We start from the raw sequence: 21,209 nt of genomic DNA on the forward strand, positions 1-21,209 counted from the left end.
AAAGTAATAAAACACCCAAAGAATAAGAGAAAATATTTGCAAATTATATATCTAATAAGGGACTTGTATCTAGAATATATAAAGAACTCTTACTACTAGATAATAAAAACAACCCAATTTAAAAATGGGTATTTTTTAAACCCCAATTTAAAATTTAGGATCTGAACAGACATTTCTTCAAAGATATACAAATGGATAATAAGCACATGCTAAGCTGCTCAACAACAGAATTTAAAAAAAGCAGGAAGAGAGACTGCACAGTGGAGAAATCTAACAACTAGTGCCTCGGCCAAGTGACCAAGGTCAATATCAACACTGGTAAATCATGTCGATAATATGTAGCCTTGATATGATGTGACAAGAATGGCGCTATCTATGCCATTCTCCCCCAAACCAAACCCTAGTCTAATCATGAGAAAAGAATCCAATTTCAATAGAGGGGTATCCTACAAAGCATTTGACCAGTACTCCTCAAAAATGTCAAAGTCATCAAAAACAATCAAAGTGTACGACACTGTTATAGCTAAGAGGAGCCTAAGGATGTAATACAGAATTTTAGATGGAAACTTGAAACAGAAAAAAGACATCAGGTAAAAAATAAAGAAATCTGAATAAACTGGATTTTAGGTAAAATAACGTATCAATATAGGTTCATTAATTACAACAAATGTAGTATACTCATGTAAGATGCTAATAAGGGAAACTGGCGGGGATCATCCGGGAACTCTCTACTTTCGGTTCTAAGAAATAGTCTATTAATAATGACGGGGTTCAGAACTGGCCTCCCCAAGATGTGCTACTTTGGCATGTGGATTATTTTGAGCCAAAGGCAACTGAGGCCCTGCGGGCCCAAGAGAAATTTTTATCTCTCAAAGAATTTAAACTGGGGGCCTTGCCGTACCAAGGATTATCACCAGAAATAATGCGCTGTGACCTATTTATAGGGCAGGGCAAACATCTAATGACTGAACATCAGCTCTTACTGTCCTGAGAATGACCTTCCTCCCCTCTGAAGCCTCAGGCTCCTTACTGCATCCCTAGCTTAGAATGCCATATAGACCTCCTTTTAACTTTCTGTCTCTGAACCTTTCATGTATGTGGGGTTCCCATAGGTACATATATCATTAAATTCGGTTATTTTCTCTTATTAATTTGTCTCATGTCCATTTAATTATTAGACCAGGCAGAAAAATCTATAAGGGTTAAGGAAAATGTCTTCCTCCCACACAATTATAATAAACAAACACAGGTTAAATTAAAACAATGCAATGAAAATCAAAACCAAAATGAGATACCTCTTCACACCCACTAAGATGGGTTATAATAAAAAAGAGAGATAATAGCAAATGTTGGCACGAATGTGCAGAGATCTGAACCCTCCTATACTGTTGGAAATGTAAAATGCTGCAGACACTTTAGAAGAGAGTCTGACAGATGCTCAAAAAGATTAAATATAGAGTTACCATACTATACCACAATTATACTCCTAGATATATACCCGACAGGAATTAAAACATATATTCACTCAAAAACTTGTACAAATGTTCATAGCAGCATTATTCATGATAGCCAAAAAGTGGAAATTCTAATGTACATAAACTGATGAATGGATAAATAAAATGTGGTTATTCATACCATGGAATATTACTGAGCCATTATAAGAATGAAGTATAATACGTGCTACAACATGTATGAACCTTGAAAACATTATGCTGGGCCAGCCTGGTGGCTCAGGCGGTTGGAGCTCCATGCTCCTGACTCCGAAGGCAGCCGGTTCGATTCCCACATGGGCCAGTGGGCTCTCAACTACAAGGTTGCCGGTTCAACTCCTCGAGTTCCGCAAGGGATGGTGGGCTCCGCCCCCTGCAACTAAGGTTGAACAGGGCACCTTGAGCTGAGCTGCCAATGAGCTCCCCGATGGCTCAGTTGGTTGGAGCATGTTCTCTCAACCACAAGGTTGCCAGTTCGACTCCCGCAAGGGATGGTGGGCTGCGCCCCCTGCAACTAGAAAACGTCAACTGGACTTGGAGCTGAGCTGCGCCCTCCACAACTAAGACTGAAAAGACAACAACTTGAAGCTGAATGGCACCCCCCACAACTAAGATTGAAAGGACAACAACTTGACTTGGAAAAAAGGCCTGGAAGTACACACTGTTCCCCAATAAAGTCCTGTTCCCCTTCCCCAATAAAATCTTTTTTTAAAAAAAGAAAGAAAACATTATGCTAAGGGAAAGAAGCTGGTCACAAACGAACACCCATTGTATGATTCGAATTATATAAAATGTCCAAAGTAGGCAAACTATAGAGACAAAAAGTAGATTAGTAGTTGCCTAGGAATGAGAGGCGGTGTAAAGGAAATGAAAAGTGACTGCTAATAGGTACAGCGTTTCTTTTGGAGGTGATAGAAATGTTTTAAAATTGATTGTGGTGATGGCTGTTCAACTCTGTGAATATATTAATAACCACTGAACTGTACACTTTAAATGGGTGAATTGTACACTTTAAATGGGTGAATTGTACACTTTAAATGGGTGAATTGTATGGTATGTAAATTATATCTCAATAAAGCTGTTATTTAAAAAAAAATAGTTTCTCGTTTTGCAATATAAGGACACACTTTGTTTCATGTCTGTGGTTTAAATTACCATGTTAATGCGTCTTTTGGAGCAAAAATTAATATAAGACCGGGTCTTATATACATTTTTGCTCCAAAAGACGCATTAGAGCTGATGGTCCGGCTAGGTTTTATTTTCAGGGAAACGTGGTAGGTCCCCATAAACAACAGCAGCTGCCACCTAGTAAAACTTAGTTGGCAAATAACTTCTGTGTATACAAGATTTTGAATAACTGTCTTTTAAAAATACATAAGCAAAGAAAATCACACTGTCGGTGCACTGTACTCTTTGATACTATCATTTAATTCAGGACAAAATGCAATCAGCATTTCCCTAATCAAGAAGCTAACAGTAGTACCATGATTACACATATCTCCAAAGTGAATGGAGACAGATAATTCACCTTGACAAAAATGAATTTGGTGGCTGAAAATGCCACCAAAATGGCTCAGCTGCAAAAGTCAGAGTACATGTCTTCTGTTTGGGTGGAAAGACAGAACAGATGAACAAGGCAGGCTGCAGTGATAGTTGCTGGGCACACCCTTTCCTAAACAATTACAAACATTCTCCCACGTAATCTGCAGAAATCCTTTCTGTTATTTTTTGAGTATTTTTTTCCTAGAATGCTCACTCAGAAGCTGACTTAAAACCATCTGTTTGGGGGGCGGCCGGATGGCTTAGTTGGTTAGAACTCGAGCGATGAACACGGGGGTTGCTGGTTCAATTCCCACATGGGCCAGTGAGCTGCGCCCTCCACAACTAGATCGAAGACAGCAAGCTGCCACTGAGCTGCCAGAGGGGTGGCCAATGGCTCAGTTGGTTAGAGCGGGAATGGTGCGCTGCACCCCCTGAAACTAAGATTGAAAACTGCAACTGAGCCCTCACACAACTAGAGAGCTTCACCCTCCACAACTAGATTGAAGGACAACAACTTGGAGCTGATGGGCCCTGGAGAATCACACTGTTTCCGGATATTCCCCAATAAAAATTTTTTAACAATTTAAAGGAAAAAAAAAAATCTCTTTGATAAACAATCTGTATCCAGGGTGCAGGTGCACAGAAAAGAGAGTAAAGGAATCATTGGAAAATGAAAAGGCGGCAGAAGGAAAGGGAAAAAAATGAGCAGAAAAAATGAGCAGATATTCATCTTCATTAAAGACTTCAGCATCACTCCTGAGTTAGTGATCTAAACTGGGAACAGGGGAAAGGAAGACATGACAGCATAGTATTAATGGATTGGGAAAGGAAATTAACCCTTTGTGCCGATTTATTTTCTTTTCTTAAACAAGCAAAAAATTTAAATGTGCGGTTCACAGAAAGAAAAAAATAGAGAGCCAGTAAAGATAGGGAAAAGGTCTTGTCATTCATAATTAAAGAAACGCAAAAAAAAAAAAAATTATCACAGCCAAGAGGAACCTAGGAAGACATGATGACTAAATGTAATGCGTTATCCTGGATCGGATCCTGGAATGAAGAAAGGAGATTAAGTAAAAGCTGAGGAAATATGAACGTTAATAATGTATCAATATTGATTCATTAACTACAATAAATATACGTACTTTAAGATACTAACAATAAGAGAAACTGGGTGAGGACGTAAAAGGGAACTCTGTACTATCATTTTTCCATAAATCTAAAACTGTTATAAAAAAATGAAAGCTGTTTTAAAGTGTATGAAAAAAGATAGGAACTTAATAAAAAAAACAGTAGTACATTTTTTAAAAATCACATACAAACAGAAAATATTACATAACAAAGGAAAAATAAACCACACACAGATAACCGCTAGTGTATCTGCTACTCTAAAAAGGATCTATCTCAATGAAATACTGTTTCATAGGAACTAGTCCAGATCATCATAAAAACATTCCAGATCACGGTAAGAATATTTTTTAAAAATCTTAACACAAAGAGAATAGCTTAGGGAATATTATTACATTTTTGTTAAGTATTCACTATTTCCTGTGCACAAAGGCAAACAAGAGGGCATTAGAACTTACCCTTAGAATCAGAAGAACCACAAAGATCCTGAGGATCAGAGGTTAAGCATGATAACGCTTCCATGATTATATAATAATGTATCTCTACAAACTGGGTAAGTGAAAGTTTGGTATATTTTAAATGTATTAGAAAACATTGCTATTGAAGGATTGTTGATGAATTATTTTAAAAAGCGAAACTTTTCATTTCTTTTGTAAATTTTAATCCACATAAAAAAGTATAAAAATATTTAAAGAAGAGCAAATAAGGATGAATGGAGCAGGAAGGAATGAAGTAAGACCATTAATTCTATTTGATCTTAAAATACTCTGATAAGAGAATTCTACACTAAACTTCCCATTACTCATGAGTCATATCTGAAATATTTTAATTCATTGAATACTTACTGAGCATCTACTAGTAAGCTAGACATAACACTAATATTAGAGATGCAAAGGCAACTAAAATCAGCGTTTGTTAATTCAGGGATTGCAGCAACATTACAGAATATACCACCACAAATGGGTGTGGGGGGTGTCTGTATCAAATTAAAAGGTCAGAAATTATATATTATTATACCACTGTGTTAATATAGTTAATTTTAATATAATCTTTGGGTGGGAGGATCATAGGCTATTTAGGGTTTATTTCTTATTTGTATTTTCCTTTTTTTTTACAATGAAAATATTTTTGTTATAAGAAAAAATTGAGTCAGTTCTAATAAAAATAAGAATTATATTAATAAGCATTCTGTGGTAGCCAAAGGGATATAAAATAAAAACAAAATATGAACAGTGATTTTTCAATAATTCAGAGTATAAATCTATAGCTCTCCTCTTAACTTTTTAACCTGAATCTCCTCAATGAAATCTCATGTGGTGCAAATACAATGTATTCTCTATCTATACATTTGTGCCTGATCAGTGAGAGACTAAATACTAAACTAACAATTTGAAACTCACTAACTTATAAGTACAGAATCTTGAAGTAAAAAGATTCTTTAGAGAGGATATAGCTAAGTTTCTAACCTAATGCAAGAACACTTTTTGCAATCTTTTCTACAAATTGTCGCCCAGCCTCTGACAGAATATGGTTAAGGACAGAGGGCATGTTATCCCATAAAACAGTACATTTTAATTTCCACCCACTGTTCTTAGTTCATTCTCTGGTCCAAAACAGAGCAGATCTACAGTTTTCTCTTTACGTAAGCCTTTCAAATATGTAAGACAAAACTCATGTGTTCCCTTAATCACCTCTTTTCAGGCTAAATAGTCTAGTATACCTATAACTCATTGTGGTACACAACTTTATTCATGATGCCCTTGTGTATTCCCCACTTTTCAGTATGGGCTGGACCTGGCGACTTGCGTCTAATGAGCAGAATATAGCAAAAGTGGTGTCATCACACCACTTTTCCAAGATTAGGTTATAGACCCTGGCTTCCATCTTCTTCATTGTCATCGGAAGCCAGGTGCCATGTTGCACACACTCTATGAAGAGTCCCACAAGGCAAGGAAATGAAGGCGGCCTCCAGCCAACAATAACTAGGGCCTCAGTCAGTCAACCCATGAGGAATTAAACCCTGTCCAGGACCACATGAGAGAACTTGGAGGCAGATCCTCACCTAGTTGAGTCTTCAGATGAAACCAAAGTTCCAGCTAAAAACTTGATCGAAGCCTTTAGATGCCTTGATTCCTGACCCACAGATGCCATGAGATAAAAAAAAATATTTGCTGCTTCAAGTCATTAAATTTGGGGATAATTTGTTATGAAGCATTAGACAACTAATACAGCTAGCAAATCACTTCTCATTATAGCCTAAAAAAAGTTTCACACATTAAATACAGAAATTTATACTCACACATATTAGAGAAAAACTGAAAACAATTTAAATATTCATCAAAGGGGAATAGATAACTACAGTGTGATACAGTCTTCATATTTAATGCTACGCATCATTTATAAATGAACTAGATCTATTTATTTCAACATTAGATCTCAACATAATATGAAAATAAAGTTACAGAATTACCCCTATAATTCCATTTACATAAAAATTGTAAACACATTTACAATTGTAAAACACTATTATATGATACTTGCGGATACATCTTACATGTATATAAAATTATAAGAAATGGATTGCATATGTTTAAATATGTGGATTAAACACACACATTTATCTCTACTGACTCCTAAATTAAACCTTCACTGAGAATAAAGGAATACAAAAGATAAAAGTCTACAAGGGCAAAGAAACTGGGAAAGAAAATGACCACAAGGGTAAAATTTACACAAAATTTTGGAAGCTGGAAAGCAGATAAACATGTGGTAATTGATTAACATACCAGAGAAAGAATTGGAGGGTAAATGGTGGCAACCAAAGGGGGCATACTCCCACCACAGAACCCAAGAAAGGCTGAGGAATTGGAACTCTCTGCCGGTAGGAATGCGGGGTAGCACTTAAAACTGGAAGAGTACTTTTTAAATGTTAAGAAGCAGTTTCATGCTTCAGATTCTTTCAACCCAATGCAGTTAGGCAAATGCCGTTCCCCTCCAGCTGAAGACTATAGGCTTACTTTCTGAAGTGTGAGCCAAAGAGTGTGATTCGGGGACACCAGGCACATCGAAACTGGGTAAGATGCGTTATTAAAAATAGGGAAACTTTTAATAAAAAGTTAAAACTTTAAAAAGTATGGGGAGATTAAGTGAAAGTCTATATGCTAAGTGAGGAGATCCCCAGACCCCTTTCGCCCTGTCAGCACCAAAACACCGGTTGTCAGACTATATTCCCCAGGCAGAAGACTGGAGGATTTCCATCTGGGAAAACTGACCAGCCCAAAAGAACATCTATAGATACTGACCGCTGATGATACCTCAAACAAGAAGGGGAAAAAAGCTTGAAGGAAACAGACAATTCACGGAACACAAGAAAACTTAAAATTCTAAAATGCATTTCTCAGATAGGAAAGATTTTGCTTCTATAAAACAAGAAATACAAAATTCAATAAAAGGTTTGAGAAACAAATTTAAGGAACTCTCCCAAAAGTAAAATAAAAAGAGAAATACCAGAGAAAAGATAATAAATTTAAAAATCAAAGATCAATCCAGGCTTTCTAGAAAAAAGAGGAAAATGTCAAAGAAAAAAAGACAGGAAATAGCCCAGATTTTAAGATTATAAATTTTCTATTTTAAAGGAACCACAAAGTCCCCAGGATAATAAATTTAATAATCCACACTAAGGCACAAATAATACTAAATTGCAGAATACTAAAGATAAAGAGAAAATTCTTTAAGTTTCTAGAAAGTGAGAAAAAAAGAGGTAACTAAGCAAAGGAATGGAAATCAGAATGGCATCAGATTGCACAATATAAATATAATACCACAGAACTATATACTTAAAGATGGTTAAAATGGTAAACTTTATGTTGTGTATATTTAACCAAAAAAGAAAAGAATGATGGAGATACAGTGGTAAGATCCCAACTCCTTGATAAGAATCAGTCCATAAGAAAACACTACATTTTCTGTAGAAATTTGAAGTAAATGGATGCATTGCAAATGCCACCCAGCCTCAGTTTTACTAGAAATGTCATGTTTTTATTTATTAATAAACTACCATTTATTCTTATAAAAATAAAATGAAAAGATTCACATCAGACTTTTTATTGCCAAAACAGGAAGAAATTAGCAATACCTATAAAATTCTAAGAGAAAATTATTCCCAACATAGAATTCTATTCCCAAACACAGTATTATTTAATTTTGAGGGTAAAATAAAAACGTGTTCACATACACAAGATTTCAAAAATATTAACTCCTATAAATGTTAAATGAAAGCTTCTACAGGAGTGCTTCATCAAATTAAGGGAGTAAACCAAGAAAGAAGATTACATGTAATTCAGGAAACAATTCCCAGAATGACAGTGAAAGGAAACCCCAGGATGACAGCTATAGAGCAGGCCTACATAACAACCAACCCATATTAGAGCAGAATGTAGAAGAATATATAAAGTAGGTCTCTGAGGGGAGAACAAACTGGTTAATTATCTACTGGGTTTGAAATGGAGCAGTTTTATGGTCCTGGCTAAGAGTCTGGGAATGATTTAGTGATCAGAACTTTAAAAACCGAGCAAATGAAAAAAAAAGGCAATTACTATACCTGAGGAAAATAAAGTCATGTAAGAAAATAATTATGATCATCATATATTATGTAGCGCAGGTTCAATATTTGTATAATATAAACAATAAATAATGATTTAACCTCCCAAAATTACATAATGATATTGAGAATATAAGGGAGAAGACGCATATGCATTGAAGAGCCAAAACCATATTATATGGCACTTTATATATGCTTAGTATTTTTAAAAAGCAAGTGATGTAATTATGCTATTAAAATATTTCAAGCAGATGAATGTAGTTGCCTCATGGGATGGGAGAACTGCTATTTTTCCTTCTAAGCATATAATACTATTTGAATTTTCAAAACTATGCACATGTATTACTTTGATAAAAATAAGAGTTCCCTGTAAGGAGGGAGAGGGAAAGGGCTTTGGCTTTATCTGTAATGTTTTATTTCTAAGAGAAAGAGGAAGAAAAACAGATGTCAATAGTGGTTAATTCTGGGTGGTGGGACTATGGGTATTTATTATATTACTTTTGCAGTTTTAAAATTTCTCAACACTCCCTTCCCAAATCCCAACAGCCTCCTGTGTAAATGGTTTTCAGACCATTTGTGGGTCTGTCTACCTTCGTTGGAATGCTCTCAACTTTGTCAGCCGCCATTTAAATAAACCAATATGCAAAATGTGTTTCCAACCTAAAACAAAAATATACTGGAACCAATACTTCTGTGATCTGGACAAACTCCTGGTAATATAGCTGAAGGTATTTTTAGCACAGCCAGTTCCTGCTACATTTATGATTAATCAAAATTCCCAGATGATTTTTCACATGAACCACTGCCCAACCAGTTCTTCCTCATCCTGTTCTTGAGCATTTGAGGTTTTGAATTTAAACACAGGACTTATACCTGTAAATTTAATCTCAGTTTGGGCCCATGATTTCATCCTGTGGATATAATTTTTAAGGCTTTATTCATCATCTGTCACATTAACTATTCCTGCAGCTTTGCAATACTTACATACCTGATTAACTTTTTTTTAAATTTTTATTCTATCCAAGGTCCAAAGATAATCCACCAGAGATTTTCCTAGTGAAATCAAGAGTCTAAGTGGGTACAGTTATTCAATCTTCTACACATTCACTTCATCAACCAAACCATATTTTACTACACATCAGCCACAAATCTATCATGAAAGAATGTGAAACTGCATGATTATAGCTGTAACTAGAACAATCCCCTGATCTACTAACCTCGTAATTCTAAAAAGAAATAGAGGTACGAAATTCAAGAATAGAAACAGAAGTAATTTGTTGTAATAAATCAACCCATGTTAACTCTTTTAAATACTCCATATCATCTGTTCAATCATTTATAACTGAATTTTCCCAGGAATTAACATCAATTTTAAAGGTCTATAGTTTTCCAACTACTTTCTTCATTTGTATATAAGAACATTTGTCTCTCTCTGGTTTTTATGATTTCTCAAAGATTAACACCACTGGCTCTGAGATCATTAGCCAGTTAAATTCAGCACTCTGAAATTCCATTGGGACTTAAGACTTAAATTCATTTTAAAATGTTCATTCTAACCATGCTGGGCTACATTTTCTAGTTTACAACTTGCTATATACCTTCTAATTTGAAAACTATTGTCCTTGCTGCTAATAATGATCTACATAGTACTTATTTTTTGAAAGAACTTTACAATTTGTCAAAAACCCTATCAATAGGTTAAATAAAATTAATATACCATTATCCCATTTTATATGTAAGGAAACTGAAGCACAGAGAAGTTAAAATTATTTGCCCAAGGTCAAAGAGCTACAATGAACCAAAATCTCCTATTGCAGTCTAGGACTCTTTTCATAAAGCCATGTGGGTCTCTAATACAAAACTACTGAAGATTGCACATAAAATTTCTTGCTTAAAAAATTGATTTTTTGATTAGTGGTTGACAGGGGTTAAGTAGAGGGTGGGGGACAAAGGAAATGGATGTAGCCATAAAAGAGCAATATGATAGATCCTGTGGTGATGAAAATATTCTGTACCCTCATTGTATCAGTGTCAACATGCTAGTTGTGATATTGCACCAGAGTTTTGCAAGATGGGAAGCTGGGTAAGGAGGACATGAGATCTCTCTAACTGTGTGAATCTATAATTATCTCAAAAGTAAAATAAAACACTAATAAATAACTGATATTTCTTTTTTAAAACAATTTCATTTTAAAGAGGCTTACTTAAAGTGGGTATTTTGGTGGGTAAATAAAACAAAACAAAATGGAATCACGCATAGGGCAACACAGTGGACCCCAAAAGTGGGGTAAGTCCCATCAACCAAAGCTCAAAAAAGGCCATAAAGATCCTTGGAAATTGAAAAAGATTACCCAGGATTCTTATTTCCCAAAGCCACAACATCAAACAAGACAGTATGGGAAACAAACTACTAAGTCACCTCCAAAAGAATCACTAGAATGAAATTAGAACCAGTAAAGTTTTCCTCAACCCACCATACACTTCACTGCAATCCTCAACTTAGAGAAAGACTGAATGTGCATGTGTCACCTTCAACCTGATATTGACAGCCACACATTCTGACATTCTGACAGTCCCAAAATTGCTTCTCTCTTTTTTTTTTTTTTTCCTACTCACGAAGTGCCTGAAGCTTCAACTATTTCCTGCTTCTCCCAGCTGCAGGGCTTGCAATTAGGGAAACATTTCACTCAGCGTCTAGAGCAGGTCTGGTAAGAAGGATGAGCTCATCCCTTCAGATGTGCACGATGCTCAGGAAGGTGCTCCTCCCCCAGCAAGCAGGTTTTTGTGTTTAAAGTGACACCCACGACCTGTGCAACCACTTGGCCAAAGCCAGAACAAGTCCTTCCCTGGACACACCTAGTGCCATATAATCATTTCCTGCTCTAGCCACTTCACACGGTGGCAGTGGCTGCCGCAGCAGCTGCTTCTGCTCCTACTATAACCTCACTAGAGAATTTCATTTTCAGCTGGAACGGACGTCAGGTCCCTCACCACTACCTTGTAAACATTACAGTTTCAACAGGTCCTTGTCCAGAGTCAGACCTTACCAATCACCCCTTTTTTCAGAATTTACCATGCATCTTCCTAAACTAGGAATGTAATACTTCGACATCTCTCATTCTGTCTGTCTACAAGTCTCAATTAACCCAGGCAGCTAAATGCACTATATGTAATTAGAGCTAAATGCTCCAAATTCATTTGTCACTCAGTCACTACTTCTAAGGAAACATTTACTCGGCCATAGCTGTCTATTTATTGGTAAAGCACATAAACATCCCAACCCAAAAAACTATGTAGACTTCATTTCAAAACGATTTAATACTGGTACTAAGTACCTTCAATCAAAAGTACCTGGGTACCAGTCATTCAACAAATATATCTGTGCATGTATTAAGTACATCTATCTCTGAAAGGGTGCTGAACTGGGCTTTGAGTTAAAATTAAATTAAATTAAATTAAATTAAATTAAATTAAATGTAAAATTAAATTCCCACCTTCGCCTTCCACATGACCTCTGCAGTATTTTTACCTCTGCCATGATAAGCTTCTAATACACTAAACAAGCTAAGGAGTATAAACTAGTAAGAGAAACACCAAATTCATTAGTGGTTACCTTTGAGAGATGGCAAGAGACCTGCAATTAAGAAAGGGAAACCCAGGGGACTTCAACTAATTTAATAATGATTAATTTCCTGGATAGTGGATACAAGGAAGCTTACTGCATTATTCTTTTTATATGTCTTAAATAATGAATAATAAAATTTTAAAAACAAAAAAGGAGAACTTCCATGCATCAAAGGACACAATCAATAGAGTGAAAAGGCAACCCACAGAATGGGAGAAAATATTTGTATATCATTTATCTGATAAGGAGTTAATATCCAGAAAACATAAAGAACTCCAACAACACCAACCAATTTAAAAGTGCACAAAGAAGGACATGAATAGACTTTTCTCCAAAGAAGATATGCAACTGGCCAATAGCACAAGAAAAGATGCTCACCAGCTAGGGAAATGCAAATCAAAACAACAATGATGACTACTACCAAAAAAAATAAATAACAATTGCTAATGAGGATGTGGAGAAACTGGAACCCTTGTGCACTGCTGGTGGGAATGGAAAATGGTGCAGCCACTATGGGAAACGGTATGGTGATTCCTCAAAAATTAAAAATATGAACCAGCAATTCCACTTCCGGGTATATATACAGAAGAACTAAAAGCAGGGTTTCAAACAGATCACCCATGTACACCCATGTTCATAGCAGCATTATTCACAATAGCCAAAATATGGAAACAACCCAAGTGAATGGGTAAGTAAAATGTGATATATATATATATATATATATATATACATACATATATATGCACACCCACATATATGTATATACATATATGTGTATGTACACACACACACACACACACACACACACACGAGGTAGGACAATTAAGTTCGTGAACTCATCCTAGAAAAAGTGCTACATACCTCATTGCTGAATATCACTATGGTCACTTTCGAAGTACTCCCCTTGGGAAGCTATGCATTGACGCCAGCGCCTAGTCCTTCAAAGAAATTTTGGAACTTTTTTTCTGGAATGGCCATCAGAGCTGTCGTGGTATTATCCTTGATGTCCTGAATGTCATCAAAATGTCTTCCTTTCAATATTTCCTTTGTCTTTGGATAAAGAAAGAAGTCACTGGGGGCCAGATCAGGTGAGTAGGGAGGGTGTTCCAATACAGTTATTTACTTACTGGCTAAAAACTCCCTCACAGACAGTGCCATGTGAGCTGGTGCACTGTCGTCGTGATACAAGAGCCATGAATTGTTGGCGAAAAGTTCAGGTCGTCTAACTTTTTCACTCAGCCTTTTCAGCACTTCCAAATAGTAAAATTGGTTAACTGTTTGTCCAGTTGGTACAAATTCATAATGAATAATCCCTCTGATACCAAAAAAGGTTAGCAACATCATTGCAACAAGTTCACGAACTTAATTGTCAGGCCTTGTGTGTATGTTATTATTATTCAGCTTTAAAAAGGAAGGAAATTCTGACACATGCTACATCATGGATGAACTTCAAGGACATAATGCTAAGTGAAATAAGCCAGGCACAAAAGGACAAATACTAGTCTACAGTCATACCACCCTAAATGTGCATGTGATCTCATCTGATCTCGCAAAAGGACAAATATTCTGATTCCATTTATACCTACCAGGTACCTGTAACAGTCAAATTCAGAGACAATCAGTAGAATGGTGGCTGCCAGGCACTGGGGGAGGGAGGAATGGGGGTTATTTAATGGGTATAGAGTTTCAGTTTTGCAAGATAAAAAAGTTGTACATAGGGTTGGCCCGTATGGCTCAGTTGGTTAGAATGCAAGCTCTGAGCAATAGGGCTGCTGGTTCAATTCCCACATAGGCCAGTGAGTTGGGCCCTCCACAACTAAATTGGAGACAACGAGCTGCTGCTGAGCTTCCGGAGGGGCAGCCAGATGGTTCAGTTTGTTAGAGCACGAGCTGACAACACCATGGGATGGTGGACTGTGTCCCCTGCAACTAAAGATTGAAAACGGCGACTGGACTTAGAGCTGAGCTGTGCCCTCCACAACTAGATTGAAGGACGACAACTTGGAACTGATGGGCTCTGGAGAAACACACTGTTCCCCAATATTCCCCAATAAAATTAAAAAAAAAAAAGTTCTACTGACTGGTCGCACTACAGTGTAAATGTATTTAATACCACTGAGCTATGCATTAAAAACGGTTAAGGTGGTAAATTTCATGTTGAGTATTTTACCACAATTTAAAAAACTGACGTACCATAGGCAACAGACAAATTCATTACTCTGATCAATTTGATACAATTGAAGAACCTAACATATTAGAGGCTACTCATGTACTCCTAGAGAAGTATAAAGGAAATATCATCACTAAGGTTTGATAGGGAAAAAAAAGGACACTTAACCTAAAGAACAGTCCCCAAATATTAAGGATGGTAGCTTAGAAATAAAAGTTATTATTTGTCATACTCTATACAAAATTTGAAATGTGCATCAACTTGTATTTGCCTCATTTCTGAGACTTATTCAGAAAGGGTGCAGATGAAAAAACTAAGAAATAATCTTTCAGAGGAAGAAATGTGCTTCACTAGGTTGTTGTAAGGATTAAATGGATTATTTCATACAAAGCGCTGAGCATAGTGGTTGGCACATGGCATGCTCAACAAGTTATTCAAACTTTCTCCTTATTTTTCCCTATAAACCAACATAATCAAAATTAATTTGACTGTTTGTTAACACAAATGTAAACTATGTCTGGAATAACTTTATACATTTCACTGAGCAATTTTACAATCACATCACTTCATACTTAAAACAGTTCAATGAAGGAAAAATAAAACTAAAATTTGCATGCCTACTACATGATAGCTACTGTGCTAAGAATTAACACCCATTATTTCACTTAAAATGTGCAGGTAGGATATTATCCTAATTTCACAGATAAGAAAACTGAGGTTCAGAAATATTTAGCAATTTGGCCAACTTCCCATAATAGTATTAAACTCAAGGGCTGAGATTTGAATTCTGTCTGGTTCCAAGGCTTATACTCTCATCACTAAAACTATCTTAGACCCTGTGTGAGATAATTTCTCATTTTCTTGTTCAATTATTCATTCATTGACTCTTTCATTCAATCAGACAATTCAATGGTGGCAGGCACACTTGCACCAAACTAGTGACATAAAAAGGAATAAACTAGCCTCTACCCTCATAGCTTAGAGAGTGGGAGTGAGGAGAAGGAGGGATGGCTGAACACAAATCAACCACAATACAATTAAGAGCCCAATAATAGAATAAGCAGAATGCTGTTGAAATAAGGAGGGTAAATACTAGCTTTGGGGATTCTGTAAAAGCATTGCAGAAGACCTACCATGCTCAGCTGAAACTTTTGTTAAATATGTGCTTACAACTTGATAAAAAGCATCTCCACAAAACCTACAGTTAACATCAAACTCAATAGTGAAATACTAAATGCTTTCCCCCAAAGTTGGGAACAAAGCAAGGATGCCTGCTCTCACTACTCTTATTCAACAGAGTATTGGAAGTTCTAGGCACTGTAGTAGGCAAGAAAGAGAAGTAAAGGTATACAGTTTGAAAGAAAGAAAGAAAGAAAACTATCTCTATTTGCAAATGGCATGATTGTCTGCAAAGAAAATCCCAAGCAGTCTCAAAAAAAAAACTCCTAGAAGTAATAACAATAAAGTCAGAGGATATAAAATCAACACACAAAAATCAACCGCATTTCTTTATACTGACAATAAACATGCTGAAACCAAAATTAAAAACATTACCATTTACAATCACTCCAGACAAAATTAAATACTTAAGTATACAATTGTCAAAACACGTACAGCATATTATAAATTATAAAATGCTGATGAAATAAATCAAGGAAGACCTAAATAAACAAAGAGACTTGTTCATGGCTTGGAAGACTGAGCATGATAAAAATGTCAATTCTCCCCGAACTGATCTATAGGTTTAATGCAATTCCTATCAAAAGCCAACCAAGGCTCTTTGTAGACACAGATAGGCTTATTCTAAAACTTACATGGAAAGTTGCAGCCTCTAGAACTGCTACAACAATCTTGACAAAGCAGTGGGAAGAATTACTCTACCCAATACTACATCTTACTACATAGCTACGGTAATCAAAACCGTGTGATACCAGCAGAGAGATAGACACATCAATTAATGGAACAAAACGGAGAATCCCAAATAAGACCCACATAAATATTCTTAACTGATTTTTGACAAAAGTGCAAAAGCAATTTAATGGAGAAAGGAAAAGCTTCTCAACAAATAGTGCTGGAGACTTTGGACATTTAAAGGCAAAAAAATGAACTCAACCTAAATGTCACACTTTATATAAAAATTAAATCAAAAGGATCACAGATGTAAATGTAAAATATACAACTTTAAAAAAAATACAAGAAAACCTTCGTGATCTAGAGTTAGGCAAAGAGTTCTTAGACTTGACACCGTGACACCAAAAGCATGATTCATAAAAGAAAAACTGATAAATTGGACCTCATCAAAATTAAAAACTTTTATTCTATGAAAGCCCAGGGGAAAGAGTATGAAAAGCACAGGGGAAAAAACAAGCTACAGACTGTGAAAAAATATTTGCAAACCACATATTCAACAAACGACTAGTATCTAGAATATATAAAGATCTCTCAAAACTCAACAGTAAAAAAAATCAAACAATCCAATTAAAAACCAAGCACAAGACATGAAGAGACCTTTCACCAAAAAGGGTATACAAATGGCAAAATAAAACATGAAAAGATGTTCAATATTATTAGCCATTAAGGAAACGGAAATCAAAACCTCAAGCAATATCACTACACATGGCTACAATATCACTACACATGGCTACAATATCACTACACAATGGCTAAAATAAAAAGTAGTGATACCACCAAATGAGGGTGAGGGTACAAAGAAACTCATCAGTGATACACTGCTGATGAGAATATAAAACTTACTTTACTGCCACTGTGGAGAACAGTTTGACAGTTTCTTAAAAAACTAAACATGCAACTACCATACAATACAGCAATTACACTCCTAGAAATGTATCCCAAAAAAATGAAAATGTATATTCATATAAAACTTGTACATGAATGTTCACAGCAGCTTTACTTGTTAAGTCAAAAACTGGAATCAGCCCACATGTCCTTCAACAGGTAAATGTTTGAACAAATGGTGGTACATTCATACATAGAATAGTACAAAACAAGAAAAAGTAACAAATTATTGATACATGCAACAACTTGAATGAATCTCTAGGAAATTATGCTGAACAAAAAAAAGGCAACACCAAAATGTTACGTACTGGATGATTCTATTTACATAACATTTTTGAAGAGACAAAACTTTAGAGAGGAAAGACAGTTTACTGGTTGCCAGGGATGAGGGTATCTACAGGGCCACACTAGAGATCCTTGTGGTTTTAGAACTGTTCAGTATCTTCACTGTGGTAATAGTTACATGAACCGACACATGTAAAAAAGTTATACAGAACACACACACACACACACACAAGTAAAACTGGGGAAATCTGAGTAAGATCAGTGATATGTATCAATGTCAATATCCTGGGTGTAATGTTACATTGTAGTTCTGCAAAATGTTACCATTTTGGGAAACTGGACAAAATGTACAAGGGATTTCTCTGTATTATTTCTTACAAGTGCATGTGAATCTACAATTATCTCAATAAAAATTTTAATTTTAAAAAATGTGGATACAGGTAACTTGCCTATAACCAGAGACTTAGCTGACATTCAAACCTAGTCTTGACACTTTTTCTAGCCTTCAGCTAGAAAAAAAATTTACTAATAACTTTCCAAAACACTAAACAAAACAAAACAAAACAAAAAGCAGTTACTAACACTAGGAAAAAAAATTGTCTAAGAAAGGAAATGTATTACTACATGGCTTAGCTATGAACAATATTTACAAAACCATAACAATGAAATACTGATGTATTAGTTTTCTATTGTTGTAGTAACAAACTACCACAAATTTAGTGGCTTAAAACAAAACAGGTTTTTTGTCTTATACTTCTATAGAAGTCCAACATAATCTCATTGAGCTGAAATCATGGTGGTGGTAAGGTTGCATTCGTTCCCTTCTGGAAATTCTATGGGAGAATCTTTTTCCTTCCCTTTTTCAAATTCAAAAGGACGCCTGCATGCCTCTGATCATAGTACTTTTTCTTACACATTCAAAACCAACCACAGAGATTGAGTCCTTATATAGCATCTCTTCTGCCTCCCTCCTCCACTTTTAACAATACTTTTAATTACATTGAACGCATCTGGATAATCCAGGATAATCTCCCTATTTTAAAATAATCTGATTTAGCAACCTTTATTCCATATGCAACTTTAATTGCCTTTTGCCATGTAAGGGAACATACTCACAGGTCCCAAGGATTAGAATGTGAACAGATTGGGGTGGGGGAGCACATTATTCTGCTTACCACAACTGATTTAACAAACAAACAAAAATGTATTATACATACATTGAGAGAGAAATTGTGTATGTATATGGGGGTATAGGAAATAGCATTTTAAGTATATCATTTAGAAATATATACAGAGGTAAATACCAAAAAAAAAAGGCAACATTTAAAAGTGCTCTAAAGATCACTGGGGGATCACTTCGTAAATTATATAAATGTCTAACCACTATGCTGTACATCTGAAACTAATATAAAATAATACTGAATGTTAACTAATTGAACTAATATAAAATAATACTGACATAAACTAATATAAAATAATACTGAATGTTAACTAATTGGAAAAAAAATTAAATAAAAGTGCTCTGAAGAACAAAACTCAGCAGTACCCAAGGAAAAGTAGGGCAAAAGAAAGATGTTTTTCCTTAAAAGCCTTAAAATACTATTTCACTTTTAAACAATGTACATGCATTACTATGACTTGTTTTTCTTTTTAATGGCTTCTACTTTACATGGCTTTATCTCAGAGGTTGGCACAAACGAATCAGTTGCATAATGTCAGTAATCCCCTCGGGCTCTGCTTGGCCACAGTTGAGCACTTTGAAGAAATTGTAGGAAAAACAAGTTTGAACCAATAGCTACAGAATTTGTCCTGATAGGGACACTTCTGTCTTTTAGCACTCTGAGTAAGAAACCTAGTTAGGAAGTTACTCACTAGTTTCCCCGGAAAATATCTGTGATCTAGAGATGACTTCTAATATGTGGGAACTAGAGTCTGAACAAGATTAGTGCCCTTGGTTCAAACAGTTGCTTCATCTTGATCAATGCACCACCAACAGATTTCTAATAAAAAAAAACAACAACAAAAAACAGATTTTGGTCAGCGCATCCGTTCCAGGTGAAAAAATGGCATGGGCAAAGTCATGAAAACAGGAAACCTTTCGATTTGTTTAGGGAACAGAAAGTGGTTTAGACCGGCTGGAAGGATGAGACAGTGAGACTCTAACTAGAAAAAGAGCTAGAATCACAGGTCAGTCTTTGATAGTTAATGTTAGACCACTGAACGCTGTTGAACAGGAAAGTGACAAAGAGCGAAGTGTAATTTTTTATTCAGTTTTTAAAAGTGGCTGGTATTCAGTGAAGCTGAAGGAGAGCGTCATCCCCGGCCAGGACTATGGTAGGATACTTGAGGCTCCCAGGTACAAAATGTAAGGAGGCTCTCATTCTCAGGGTCAACATGAGGGTAAGCGCCTCTTTAAATTCTGCACTCACATACCCCTTAGCATCCTCATTTGGTGGGCTCAGCACCTCATCTGCCTCACCCATAATAACCACAAAGTGGAAACAACCCAAACGTCTATCAACTGTTGAATGGATAAATAAAATGTGTTCTATTCATACCATGTAATTAAAAGGATAGTTAAAGCTGTAAGGAGAAGGCAGAAGAGATGCTATATAGTGAAGGGCACCAAAAGTTTTGCCTTTTGGGATATTGATTGTAAGCTGGTTATTAAAAAACAAGAAACTCAGAAAGAACCTTTGACCCTCCCCCGTTTCCAGCCCAAGAGATTCAGATAGAAAAACCTGCTTCAGGAGGGAAATCAGGATGTTCACCTTGGCCTGAGCAGAATTATGTATAGTAAATAGGAGGGCTTTAGGCAGGGGCCTGTGAGCTTGATACCCGGAGTCCCATTGTTTCTCAGGTACCTAGCAAAAATGTACCTGCCAATGTTCCACTCTTCCTCAACTACCTGTACATGGCCCATTCTCACTTTTGAAATCTAAGACCCCATTCGCTCCTTTTCGACTTTGTCCAAAATGTCATATATACCCAATTTTCTGTCTTTGGAATTTTTATGCTTATGTGAATTCCCCACAGGCATGTATTAAAATTTGATTTTCTCCTGTTAATCTGTCCCCGTTAATTTGATTGTTAGCCCAGCTAGAAGTACTCAGAAGATGGGAGGGAAAGTATTACATATTTTTTAGCCCCCACACTAGGTTATTGGTTCTCCTAACCCCTGATCTGACTGGATCTGTGTTATTGGTGGTTCAGCAGCAAACACATGAATTCAGACCCTTTTAGTTACAGCATGCCTTCTTTTTCATCAAATATTTACACCATGTAACGGAGCTTTCGGCAGTATCAATTTTGAGCAGATAATACTATTTGATGTTATATACCATAGTCTGAAAATTAATAACTACCATTTTTGAGCACCCTATTTTACAGAGGGGGATGTCACTTAATGAGCTGAAGATCACAATGCTAATAACTGACAATTGAAATGGAACCCAAGTTTTGTTTTATCCCAGTGTCCACCTCCCTCTCAATGCTAAACTCATAAATGTCCACATGTCAGGATTTCCCTTCAGAAGAGAGCTGTGAGGGGACATTGCTTCTAAAGAATTATGTTTT

General features: G+C 35.9%; 1 protein-coding gene across 7 annotated transcripts in view; it reads right to left on the minus strand.

Annotated features, from left to right (window-relative positions):
- The window catches only part of USP54 (ubiquitin specific peptidase 54), a 119,099-nt gene that overhangs the window by 89,549 nt on the left and 8,341 nt on the right, over positions 1-21,209 (minus strand). The gene's annotated exons all lie outside the window — the stretch shown is intronic.

The sequence above is a fragment of the Rhinolophus sinicus genome, chromosome 15 (assembly GCF_057876585.1).
Source record: "Rhinolophus sinicus isolate RSI-liver-muscle chromosome 15, RSI-T2T, whole genome shotgun sequence".
NCBI lineage: Eukaryota > Metazoa > Chordata > Mammalia > Chiroptera > Rhinolophidae > Rhinolophus > Rhinolophus sinicus.